The following is a 13,521-nucleotide window of genomic DNA, read 5'->3' as shown; positions in this document are numbered from 1 at the left end:
AGCCCCCTCCCACTTCCAAGGACATGCACCTGGGGATAGGCCCTTCCCACCTCCAAGGACATGCACCTTCAGATAGCCCCCTCCCACCTCCAAGGACATTCACCTGGGGATAGGCCCCTCCCACCTCCAAGGACATGCACCTTCAGATAGCCCCCTCCCACCTCCAAGGACATTCACCTGGGGATAGGCCCCTCCCACCTCCAAGGACATGCACCTTCAGATAGCCCCCTCCCACCTCCAAGGACATGCACCTGGGGATAGGCCCTTCCCACCTCCAAGGACATGCACCTGAAGATAGGCCCCTCCCACCTCCAAAGACATGCACCTGGGGATAAGCCCCTCCCACCTCCAAGGACATGCACCTGGGGATAGGCCCCTCCCACCTCCAAAGACATGCATCTGGGGATAGGCCCCTCCCACTTCCAAGGACATGCACCTGGGGATAGGCCCCTCCCACCTCCAAAGACATGCACCTGGGGATAGGCCCCTCCCACCTCCAAGAAAATGCACCTGGGAATAGGCCCCTCCCACCTCCAAAGACATGCACCTGGGGATAGGCCCCTTCCACTTCCAAGGACATGCACCTGGGGATAGGCCCCTTCCACCTCCAACGACATGCACCTGGGGATAGGCCCCTCCCACCTCCAAAGACATGCACCTGGGGATAGGCCCCTCACACCTCCAAAGACATGTACCTGGGGGATAGGCCCCTTCCACTTCCAACGACATGCACCTGAAGATAGGCCCCTCCCACCTCCAAAGACATGCACCTGGGGATAGGCCCCTTCCACCTCCAAGGACATGCACCTGAAGATAGGCCCCTCCCACCTCCAAGGACATGCACCTGAAGATAGGACCCTCCCACCTCCAAACACATGCACCTCGGGATAGGCCCCTCCCACCTCCAAGGAAATGCACCTGGGAATAGGCCCCTCCCACCTCCAAGGACATGCACCTGGGGATAGGCCCCTCCCACCTCCAAAGTCATGCACCTGGGGGATAGGTTGATTGGCAACACTAAATGGTCCCTAGTGTGTGAATGTGAGTGTGAATGTTGTCTGTCTATCTGTGTTGGCCCTGTGATGAGGTGGCGACTTGTCCAGGGTGTACCCCGCCTTCCGCCCGATTGTAGCTGAGAAAGGCGCCAGCGCCCCCCGCGACCCCAAAAGGGAATAAGCGGTAGAAAAAGGATGGATGGATGGATAAATTGGCTCATGCATAAGTGAATGACTCACAACTGGAAATCGGCTCTCGTGTGTCGCTTGAAGGAGCCGTTCAGAAGAGTCAGATTGTTCACGAACGTCACACGTGTGGTGAGTGACAGCTGGTCGCGGGCGCGCTGCCGGTGTTTCTCCGACGTTAGCCGCTGCTTGTTAGCCGCTCGCCGCCTTCGGAGCTGGTTAGCCTCGGCCACTGGGATGAGGAGAGAGTCCTGAACCACCCGCTTCGCAGCAGGACGGCGGCGGGAACACGGGAGTCAACACGTCTAGGAAAATAGCTTTGGTGAGTTGGGGGGCGTTAGCATGTGTGCTAACACTAATGGCTGCCGTCGGATTAGGGCGCCAGCTAAATGCTAACAGCTTCAACAAGGTTGTCCTCTTAAACAGATTAACTTCTACACTGTCGGCTTGGCTTCAGTTAGCATCTCCAAATATCTAAATGCTTCAACATGGTTGTCCTCTTGCTGACATTAAAGGCCTGCTGAAATGAGATGTTATTATTCAAACGGGGATACTTGATCATTTCGCGATATTGCCATATTTTTGCTGAAAGGATTTAGTAGAGAACATCGACGATAAAGTTCACAACTTTTGGTCGCTAATCAAAAAGCCTTGCCTGTACCGGAAGTTGCAGACGATGTGCGCGTGACGTCACGGGTTATGGAGCTCCTTACATCTAAACATTGTTTACAATCATGGCCACCAGCAGCGAGAGCGATTCGGACCGAGAAAGTGACGATTTCCCCATTAATTTGAGCGAAGATGAAAGATTTGTGGATGAGGAAATTTAGAGTGAAGGACTGGAAGGAAAAAAAATAAAAATAATAATTGATAACTATAGCAATGGCCTTTAAGCATAAGAGTTGTGTGATAACTTACACATAATTATTCTACCTACATTAAATTTTAATGACTGTTGTATATGTTGCTTGCTTGTCGTCTGGATTGTTTTGAATTGTGATGTTGTACAGTAAAGTTAGGATTCTCATGGAGGTGTCATGTTACCTGCCAGTCAAATGTTTCACCCTTTCCCCCTGTTTTTATGCATTTAAAAACTAAAACTAACACAAGACGAAGGTTAACGCTGACTAAATTTGCACTCGCATAAATGAACGACTCACAACTGGAAATCGGTTCTCGTTGGTCGCTTAAAGGAGCTGTTAAGAAGACTCAGATTGTTTGCGAAAGTCACATCAATGGATACAAAAAGTATCCATTGAAATTTAGAGTGAAGGACTGGAAGGAAAAAAAATAAAAATAATAATTGATAACTATAGCAATGGCCTTTAAGCATAAGAGTTGTGTGATAACTTACACATAATTATTCTACCTACATTAAATTTTAATGACTGTTGTATATGTTGCTTGCTTGTCGTCTGGATTGTTTTGAATTGTGATGTTGTACAGTAAAGTTAGGATTCTCATGGAGGTGTCATGTTACCTGCCAGTCAAATGTTTCACCCTTTCCCCCTAGCCGGTGTTTCTTTGTTGTGAAGCTTTATAATATGGAACAGAGCGGTCAAGCGAACATGGTTCTCTACCACATGTCCACCGGCAGGTTTCGGTGAGAAAATTGTGGTAATAAGGGACGGCGTGGCGCAGTGGGAGAGTGGCCGTGCGCAACCCGAGCGTCCCTGTTTCAAATCCCACCTAGAACCAACCTCGTCACGTCCGTTGTGTCCTGAGCAAGACACCACCCTTGCTCCTGATGGGTGCCGGTTGGCGCCTTGTATGGCAGCTCCCTCCATCAGTGTGTGAATGTGTGTGTGAATGGGTAAATGTGGAAGTAGTGTCAAAAGCGCTTTGAGTACCTTGAAGGTGGAAAAGCGCTATACAAGTACAACCCATTTATCATTTATTTATTTATTTACCATTTATCTGTGGATGAGGAAAGTGAGAGTGAAGGAATGGGGGGAAAAAAACTAGACGGCAGAGCGATTCAGATGTTATTACACAAATTTACTAGGATAATTCTGGAAAATACCTTATCTGTTACTAGTTTTTTAGCGTTAGTGAAAGTCAGAGTGGCGTGGAGACCGCCAGTGTCTCTGTGGGAAACCACGTTTCTTGACGAAGCTTAGCGAAGGCAGCCGTTGGAGCCGGTCTGAGATTTTTTTCTTACCCTCCACGGTGGAAGCATCCCACGTTCGGGGGCGGCCGGTCGGAGGAGGCAAGGGTGTCCGCAGCTGCCTCTTTTACAGGTGCACGACGCAGGCTCTCCGCTCATGTCTACGGTAAGAGCCGACTTATTTGCACCATTTCTCTCCGAAACCTGCCGGTTGACATGTGTTAGAACCATGTTCGCTTGACCGCTCTTTTCCATAGTAAATCTTCACCTTCGGGAATGTAAACAAAGAAACACCGGCTGTGTTTGTGTTGCTAAAGGCAGCCGCTATACACCGCTTCCCACCTACATCTTTCTTCTTTGACGTCTCCATTATTAATTGAACAAATTGCAAAAGATTCAGCCACACAGATGTCCAGAATACTGTGTAATTATGCGATTAAAGCAGACCACTTATAGCTGAGATCGGGGCTGGAACAAAATGTCCGCTACAATCCGTGACATCACGCGCACGCGTCACCATACCGCAAAGTTTTCAAACTAAAGCGGCCGTATTGGCATGTGTTGCAATGTTAATATTTCATCATTGATATACAAACTATCAGACTGCGTGGTCGCTAGTAGTGACTTTCAGTAGGCCTTTAAGCACAATAAGTAGATGTGAAGTGTATTAATATGTCTTCAAGGTCCATGGGATTCTCTTCCTAGTCCTAATTCTTACCTTCATTATTTAATTTATTATTCTGATTCTGCTCCAGATTTTGACGCGCTCTACCTTCCACATTTTTCACCCGTTTCGAACAGTTCCAAGTTCAAACTCTTCAGCCTATCCTGCAATCGCGGGTTTTCCCTTGACAAATTCCAAAAATTCCCAGATTTCCCGGTACATTTTTCCCATTCAAAATAAATTGGCCATTTTTCACATTTTCACCATTTCCACATTTTTTTAACCGATTCAAACCATTCCACTTTCAAAGCACTATTTCCACTCTTTTCTTCTGGCGACTACTCCTTTCACATTTTTCAACGCATTTCAACCTTTCAACCGTTAAAACATTCCCCTTAAACAGGGCAAAAAACAAAGTTGTTTTTTGAACTGGAAAAATTCCCTGTTTTCCAAGAATTCTGTAATATAATTTCTCTATTAAAAATATTACTACTTTAACATTTCTCGGCCGATTTGAACAATTTCAACACCAAACTTTTGAACTCATTCAGATCATTCAAGTATGTTTTTTACCATTTTTTAAAAAATTCTCGCATTCCCCAAAGTTCCCAATTTTTTCTGAAATTTCCATTGAAATCAAGGGGTCATTCTTCAAAGTTCCACAACTTCCACATTTTTCATCTGATTGAAACCGTTCCAGTTTGGGAATTGTGTGCTTTTCTACTTCAACAATTCTAAAAAAATTCCCGGATTTCCCATAATTCCTTCTTTTATTTTTCGCATTATCCCCATTCAAAATGAATTGGGCATTTTTCAAACTTCCACTATTTCCACAATTTTCAACTATTCAAAACATTTCACCTTCAACATCTTCCACCATTCTGGAAATTCAAACTTCCCTTTTTCCAAGTTCAAAAAAATTCCAGCATTTTCCAGAATTCCTGCTTTTCCAAAGCACTATTTACACTCTTTTTTTCTGGCGACTACTCCTTTCACATTTTTCAACGCATTTCAACCTTTCAACCGTTAAAACATTCCCCTTAAACAGGACAAAAAACAAAGTTGTTTTTTGAACTGGAGAAATTCCCGGTTTTCCAGGAATTCCGTAATATCATTTCTCTACTAAAATATTACTACTTTAACATTTCTCGACCGATTTGAACAATTTCAACACAAGCCATTCAAGAATTTTTTACCATTTTTAAAAAAATTCCCGCTTTCCCCAAAGTTCCCAATGTTTTCTGAAATTCCCATTGAAATCAAGGGGTCATTCTTCAAAGTTCCACAACTTCCACATTTTTCATCTGATTGAAACCGTTCAAACTTCAAACTGTTCAGCCTGTTTGGGAATTGTGTGCTCTTCTACTTCCACAATTCTAAAAAAAATTCCCGGATTTCCCATAATTCATTTTATTTTTCACATTATCCCCATTCAAAATGAATTGGGCATTTTTCAAACTTCCACTATTTCCACAATTTTCAACCTATTCAAAACATTCCACCTTCAACATATTCCACCATTCTGGAAATTCAAACTTCCCTTTTTCCAAGTTCAAAAAAATTCCAGCATTTTCCAGAATTCCTGCTTTTCCAAAGCACTATTTACACTCTTTTCTTCTGGCGACTACTCCTTTCACATTTTTCAACGCATTTCAACCTTTCAACCGTTAAAACATTCCCCTTAAACAGGACAAAAAACAAAGCTGTTTTTTGAACTGGAAGAATTTCCGGTTTTCCAGGAATTCCGTAATATAATTTCTCAATTTAAAAAATATTAGTACTTTAACATTTCTCGACCGATTTGAACAATTTCAACACCAGCCATTCAAGTATTTTTTACCATTTTTAAAAAAAATTCCCGCTTTCCCCAAAGTTCCCAATTTTTTCTGAAATTCCCATTGAAATCAAGGGGTCATTCTTCAAAGTTCCACAACTTCCACATTTTTCATCTGATTGAAACCGTTCGAACTTCAAACTGTTCAGCCTGTTTGGGAATTGTGTGTTCTTCTACTTCAACAATTCTAAAAAAATTCCCGGATTTCCCATAATTCCTTCTTTTATTTTTCACATTATCCCCATTCAAAATGAATTGGGCATTTTTCAAACTTCCACTATTTCCACAATTTTCAACCTATTTAAAACATTCCACCTTCAACATATTCCACCATTCTGGAAATTCAAACTTCCCTTTTTCCAAGTTCGAAAAAATTCCAGCATTTTCCAGAATTCCTGCTTTACCAAAGCCCTATTTCCACTCTTTTCTTCTGGCGACTACTCCTTTCACATTTTTCAACGCATTTCAACCTTTCAACCGTTAAAACATTCCCCTTAAACAGGGAAAAAAAACAAAGTTGTTTTTTGAACTTGAAAAATTCCCGGTTTTCCAGGAATTCTGTAATAGAATTTCTCAATTAAAAATATTACTACTTTAACATTTCTCGGCCGATTTGAACAATTTCAACACCAACCTTTTTTACTCATTCAGATCACTCAAGTATTTTTTTTACCATTTTTAAAAAAAATCCCGCATTCCCCAAAGTTCCCAATTTTTTCTGAAATTCCCATTGAAATCAAGGGGTCATTCTTCAAAGTTCCACAACTTCCACATTTTTCATCTGATTGAAACCGTTCCAGTTTGGGAATTGTGTGCTTTTCTACATCAACAATTCAAAAAAAAAATCCCGGATTTCCCATAATTCCTTTTATTTTTCGCATTATCCCCATTCAAAATGAATTGGGCATTTTTCCAACTTTCACCATTTCCACATATTTTCAACCTTTTCAAACCATTCCACCTTAAACACATTCCGCCATTCTGGAAATTCAAACTTCCCTTTTTCCAAGTTCCAAAAAATTCCAGCATTTTCCAGAATTCCTGCTTTACCAAAGCACTATTTCCACTCTTTTCTTCTGGCGACTACTCCTTTCACATTTTTCAACGCATTTCAACCTTTCAACCGTTAAAACATTCCCCTTAAACAGGACAAAAAACAAAGTTGTTTTTTTAACTGGAAAAAATTCCCGGTTTTCCAGGAATTCTGTAATATAATTTCTCTATTAAAAATATTAGTACTTTAATATTTCTCGGCCGATTTGAACAATTTCAACACCAACCTTTTGAACTCATTCGGATCATTCAAGTATTTTTTTTTACCATTTTTAAAAAAATTCCCGCTTTCCCCAAAGTTCCCAATTTTTCCTGAAATTCCCATTGAAATCAAGGGGTCATTCTTCAAAGTTCCACAACTTCCACATTTTTCATCTGACTGAAACCGTTCCAGTTTGGGAATTGTGTGCTTTTCTACTTCAACAATTCAAAAAAAAATCCCGGATTTCTCATAATTCCTTTTATTTTTCGCATTATCCCCATTCAAAATGAATTGTGCATTTTTCAAACTTCCGCTATTTCCACAATTTTCAACCTATTCAAAACATTCCACCTTCAACATATTCCACCATTCTGGAAATTCAAACTTCCCTTTTGCCAAGTTCAAAAAAATTCCAGGACTTTCCAGAATTCCTGTTTTTCCAAAGCCCTACTTTCCCCCTTTTTTCTGTCTGACTACTCCTTCTACATTTTTCAACATATTTAAACTTTTCCACCGTCAAAACATGCCTCTTAATCAGGACAAAAAACAGAGTTGTTTTTTGTACTGGAAAAATTCCCAGTTTTTCCCAAAATTCCAAGTATTCCTTAATATCATTCCTCAATTAAACATATTACTACTTTAACATTTCTCGATAGATTTGAAAAAAATCCAACACCAACCTTTTAAACTCATTTACGACATTTACATTTTTTTATCATTTTCCAAAAAATTCCCACTTTTCCCCGAAATTCCCTAATACCATTTACGACTTCAACATTTCTTGTCCGATTTAAACAATTCCAAACCAACAATTCTGCTCATTTAGGACATTTATGCTCCTAATCATTTTCAAAAAATCTCACTTTTCCCCAAATTCCCAATTTCCCAGGAAGTTCCCATTGAAATCAATGGGACATTTTTCCAATCTGCACAATTCCCACATTTTCAACCTATTCAAACCATTCCAACATTAACACATTCCTCTTATCCTGGACATCCAAACTAAGACTATCCCAAGTTCCAAACTAAATTCCGGTTTTCCTGGAAATTCTAACTCAGGGGTGCCCATTACGTCGATCGCGAGCTACCAGTCGACCGCGGGGGGTGTGTCAGTCGATCTCCAGCCAGGCTTTTAAAAAAAATAGACCTAAAAATTAGTGATCATCAATCTTCACCAAAACGTCACTTAAATGACATTCACGGTACCGGAGGGTCTTGTGAGATGACGCTGGCTGCTGCAAGATCATTATTATGAAAATATGACCGAGAGGAAGGCGAGAAACACTTTTTATTTCAACAGACTCTCGCGCCGTACCTTCCGTCAAAACTCTAAAGGCCGACTGCACATTTCCTATCTTCACAATAAAAGCCCTGCTTCATGCTGCCTGCGCTAACTAAATACAGAGTCTCGGAAAACTGGCGTGCACAAGCGATCCCTCAGAAAGCTGGCGTGCACATCACTTGTGCACGCCAGCTTTCCGAGACTATTATTTTGTTAGCGCAGGCAGCATGAAGCAGGGCTTTTATTGTGAAGATAGGAAATGTGCAGTCGGCCTTTAGAGTTTTGACGGAAGGGACGGCGCGAAAGTCTGTTGAAATAAAAAGTGTTTCTCGCCTTCCTCTGTCATTTTTTCATAATAATGAACTGGCAGCAGCCAGCGTCATCTCACAAGACCCTCGGGTGCCGTGAATGTCAATCAAGCAAGCTACGGAATTTGCCGCCAATGTTTTTCTTGTAAAGTGTATGGAAGCTGGATGAATGAGATGCCAAAAACCAACCACTTTCATGTGGTATTGTACAGAAAGGACAACTTTTTTTCTCCTCCATTTGAAAATGTGGGCGTTATCATCATTACTGTCTGATTCCAATCAATGCAAGTCATCAGAATCAGGTAATACACCAACTTATATTCTTGTCTTCGTGAAAGAAAGACATCTATATGTGTTACACATGCTTGTATTATCATTAAACACATTTAACTTGTTTACAAAAATGTCTCTTTCATAAATAAATAAATGTAAATGATCTATATAAATGAGGTAGATCCCCTCGAGTTGGTCAATTGAAAAGTAGCTCGCCTGCAGAAAAAGTGTGGGCACCCCTGGTCTAACTCTTCAACATTCAAGCCATTCCAAGCCATTCCAACCTTCAAACCATTTCAGCGTTTAAACAATTTCAACATTCAAACCATTTCTACATTCACCTTACATTCCATTAGCATTTCAGTTCAGCGTCAGCTCTTCAAGACTGAAACTATTCTTCCATTCATACTACATTCTGTCAGCATTTCACTTCAACTTCAGCATTGGAGCGTTCACACGCAATACTTTCAGGAATTGTCTCTTCTAGTTTTATCTGAAATAGCCGCTGATGTCTCCCCTGTGCGTGTTGCTCACTAATCAGCCTACTAACCTCCCTAGATCACTTTTTAACACTCACATTGTTAACCTAAAATAACTTACTAATCTCCTTTAAAAAACAGTCATGCATAAACCGTGAACTTTGCTGTAACTTTTACTATGATATCAAATGTGTATTTATTGGTCACTGGTTGCTACGGATACAGTATCATCACACGCTACGTTTAATTTGGAAACTATGGAAGTATTTTATTGTAGCAAAGTTATTTCACCTGTGTGTGTAGTGAACCAATGTGTTTGTGTGTGTACAATTGAATTGAATTGAATTATATTTATATAGCGCTTTTCTCTAGTGACTCAAAGCGCTTTACATAGTGAAACCCAATATCTAAGTTACATTTAAACCAGTGTGGGTGGCACTGGGAGCATGTGGGTAAAGTGTCTTGCCCAAGGACACAACGGCAGTAACTAGGATGGCGGAAGCGGGAATCGAACCTGCAACCCTCAAGTTGCTGGCACGGACACTCTACCAACCGAGCTATACCGCCCCACATCTGTGTGTGTGTTTTAAATTGTCTGTCCGTATTATTTTTCTGTGTAAAAAAACAAAAGTCTTATGATTTCTGTGTGCAAAAAAAAAAAAATCTCTGTCCGTATTAGGATTTGTCTTTGTTTAAAAACACGTCCATCCATGTTATGAAGTGAATTAGACGTCACATAAACTGGACGTGATGCACCCAACACACACTTTTGTTTTTTTCCATTAAAAACACTTAACGTTTTTATGAATAAATTGGAAGAAAAACATGTTGAAATACTGCAATATGGCTCTTAAGTAGCCAGAGTGATATTATTATATAACATATTTATTCCGCCAAGAAACTATTTACTGCATGCAATTTTTTAAAAACCAAAACTTGGTTATAATTGTGTATGAGTACTTTTTGAGCACATTCAACAATACCGTGATAACAAAGATAACTGGGATAATTTTGATGGCAATAACCGGGATATGAAATGTTCATATTGTTACATCACTAATGCAAAGTTTTTTAGGTTAGGGAAAATTCAAAGTAGTGATATCATTGTTTATAGCATGGGCATGTGGGACCACTTTAATGAACATTACAGTAAAATAAAATACAATTATTGGCAATATTTCAGAATAATTACTACCAATACAGGGATACTTGTGTAAGTTGCAATTATTCTGATATTATTGTATATGTTACCATTGATTATTTTGTTGCTTAAAAAAGAACGAGCCAGTCTTTTAAACGGCTCTTTTAGAGGAACAGCTCCACAAGATCCCTTCAAAGGAGGCATAAATCCCATGAGTTCAATCACATTTGAACATTCATGAATCCTACAAGTTTTAAAGGAAGTGAAGCGGGGATAAAAGGTCAACATGTTAAAGTTACTCACCAGTGACAATGTAAGTTTGCTTACTTCCTGTCTGTATTCTTCTCTTTGCAGCTTTGACTAATCAACCGCTTGAAAACAAACTAACACTTTGTAATAAACAAACTAGTGCTTTGTAGTAAACAAACGTTTTCAAGTAAACAAACTAACGCATTCTAGTAAACAAACTATTGTTAGTTGTGGTAAACAATCTAGCGCTTTGTAGTAAACAAACCAGCGCTTTGTATCAAACAAACTTGCACTTTGTAGTAATGTAGTAAACAAACTAGCGGTTTGTTGTAAACAAACTAGTGTTTTTTTGCAAACAAACTAGCACATTGTCGAAATCAAACGTTAAATAAACTAGCGCTTTGTCGTAAACACACAAGCATTTTGTCGTAAACAAACTAGATTTTTTTCGCAAACAAATTAGCACATTGTCGTGAACAAACTAACACTTTGTCGTAAAATAAAGTAGCGCTTTGTCGTAAAAACACTAGCACTTTGTCGTAAACAAACTAGCACTTTTTTGATTTTCCTGAGGTAACTCTCCTGAAGGAATCAATAAAGTGATATCTATCTAGGTATCCATCAAAAAAAAACTGCACTTTGTCGTAAACAAACTAACTCTTATTCGCAAACAAACTAGCACTTTGTTGTAAACAAACTAGCACTTTGTCGTAAACAAACTAGCACTTTGTCGTAAACAAACTAGCACTTTGTCATACACAAACTAGCACTTTGTCGTACACAAACTAGCACTTTGTTGTAAACAAACTAGCACTTTATCGTAAACAAGCTAGCACTTTGTCGTAAACTGTCGTTAACAAACTAGCTCTTTGTTGTAAACAAACTAGCCCTTTGTCGTAAACAAACTTGCTCTTTGTCGTAAACCAACTTGCTCTTTGTCGTAAACAAATTTTCTCTTTGTTGTAAACAAACCAGCACTTTGTCGTAAATAAACAGTCACTTTGTCGTAAACAAACCAGCACTTTGTCGTAAACAAAGCAGCACTTTGTCGTAAACAAACTAGCTCTTTTTCGCAAAGAAACTAGCACATTGTCGTAATCAAACTAGTTAAATAAACTAGCGCTTTGTCGTAAACACACTAGCATTTTGTCGTAAACAAACTAGCACTTTGTCGTAAACAAACTAGATTTTTTTCGCAAACAAATTAGCACATTATCGTAAACAAACTAACACTTTGTCGTAAAATAAAGTAGCACTTTGTCGTAAACAAACTAGAACTTTTTTAATTTTCCTGAGGGAACTCTTTTGAAGGAATCAATAAATTAATATCTATCTATCTACGTATCTAGCTAAAAAAACTAGCACTTTGTTGTAAACAAACTAGCAATTTGTCGTAACCAAACTAGCACTTTGTCGTAAACAAACTAGCACTTTGTTGTAAACAAACTAGCACTTTGTCGCAAACAAACTAGCACTTTGTCGTAAACACACTAGCAATTTGTCGTAACCAAACTAGCACTTTGTCGTAAACAAATTAGCACATTATCGTAAACAAACTAACACTTTGTCGTAAAATAAAGTAGCACTTTGTCGTAAACAAACTAGAACTTTTTTAATTTTCCTGAGGGAACTCTTCTGAAGGAATCAATAAATTAATATCTATCTATCTATGTATCTAGCTAAAAAAACTAGCACTTTTGTAAACAAACTAACTCTTTTTCGCAAACAAACTAAACACACTAGCAATTTGTCGTAAACAAACTAGCACTTTGTCGTAAACAAACTAGCACTTTGTCGTAAATAAATTAGCACTTTTTTTGTAAACAAACTAGCACTTTGTTGTAAACAGGCTGGCACTTTGTTGTAAACAAACTAGCTCTTTGTCGTAAACAAACTGGCTCTTGGTCGTAAACAAACTAGCTCTTTGTCGTAAATAAACTAGCTCTTTGTTGTAAACAAACTTGCTTTTTGTCGTAAACAAACTTGCTTTTTGTCGTAATCAAACTTGCTTTTTGTCGTAATCAAACTTGCTCTTTGTTGTAAACAAACCAGCACTTTGTCGTAAATAAACCAGCTCTTTGTCGTAAACAAACTAGCTCTTTGTCATAAACAAACTAGTTCTTTGTCGTAAACAAACTTGCTTTTTGTCGTAAACAAACCAGCACTTTGTCGTAAATAAATCAGCACTTTGTCGTAAACAAACCAGCACTTTGTCGTAAACAAACCAGCACTTTCTAGTAAACAAACCAGCACTTTGTACTAAAAAAACAGCACTTTGTCGTAAACACACCAGCACTTTGTCGTAAACACACCAGCACTTTGTCGTAAACACACCAGCACTTTGTCGTAAACACACCAGCACTTTGTCGTAAACAAACCAGCACTTTGTCGTAAACAAACCAGCACTTTGTCGTAAACAAACCAGCACTTTGTCGTAAACAAAGCACAACATGTAGAAAACAAACTGGCCCTTTGTCGTAAATAAACTTGCCCTTTGTCGTAAATAAACTAGAGCATGTAGTAAACAAACTAGCACATGTAGTAAACAAACTGAAACGTATGTTTGTAGGCGTCAAGTGGTGTTCAGCATGTCTCACTGTACCTTCAGTGGTGACTCATGAAGGCCAATGATGAGTTGTGATGAGGAGACATGTCACACAGTAAACATTTAACATTGTGTGTTTTGTTCTGCTGCTGTACTATTAATTTACTCTAGTAATATAATCCATGTTTGTATTCTCATTGAAT

At 39.4% G+C, this 13,521-nt stretch overlaps 1 protein-coding gene across 1 annotated transcript in view; it reads left to right on the top strand.

The window, feature by feature from the left end:
• Positions 1 to 1,296: 1,296 nt before the first annotated feature.
• dnajc5ab (DnaJ (Hsp40) homolog, subfamily C, member 5ab) overlaps positions 1,297 to 13,521 on the top strand; it is a 33,972-nt gene continuing 21,747 nt past the window's right edge. Inside the window, exon 1 of the mRNA XM_061902572.1 lies at positions 1,297 to 1,503. The gene's annotated coding sequence lies outside the window, so the exon portion shown is untranslated. The remainder of the gene's footprint in view (positions 1,504 to 13,521) is intronic.

This window comes from Nerophis ophidion, linkage group LG06 (assembly GCF_033978795.1).
Source record: "Nerophis ophidion isolate RoL-2023_Sa linkage group LG06, RoL_Noph_v1.0, whole genome shotgun sequence".
NCBI lineage: Eukaryota > Metazoa > Chordata > Actinopteri > Syngnathiformes > Syngnathidae > Nerophis > Nerophis ophidion.
The sequence above is the reverse complement of the archived record's forward strand: the minus strand, read 5'-3'. Positions and strand labels throughout refer to the sequence as shown.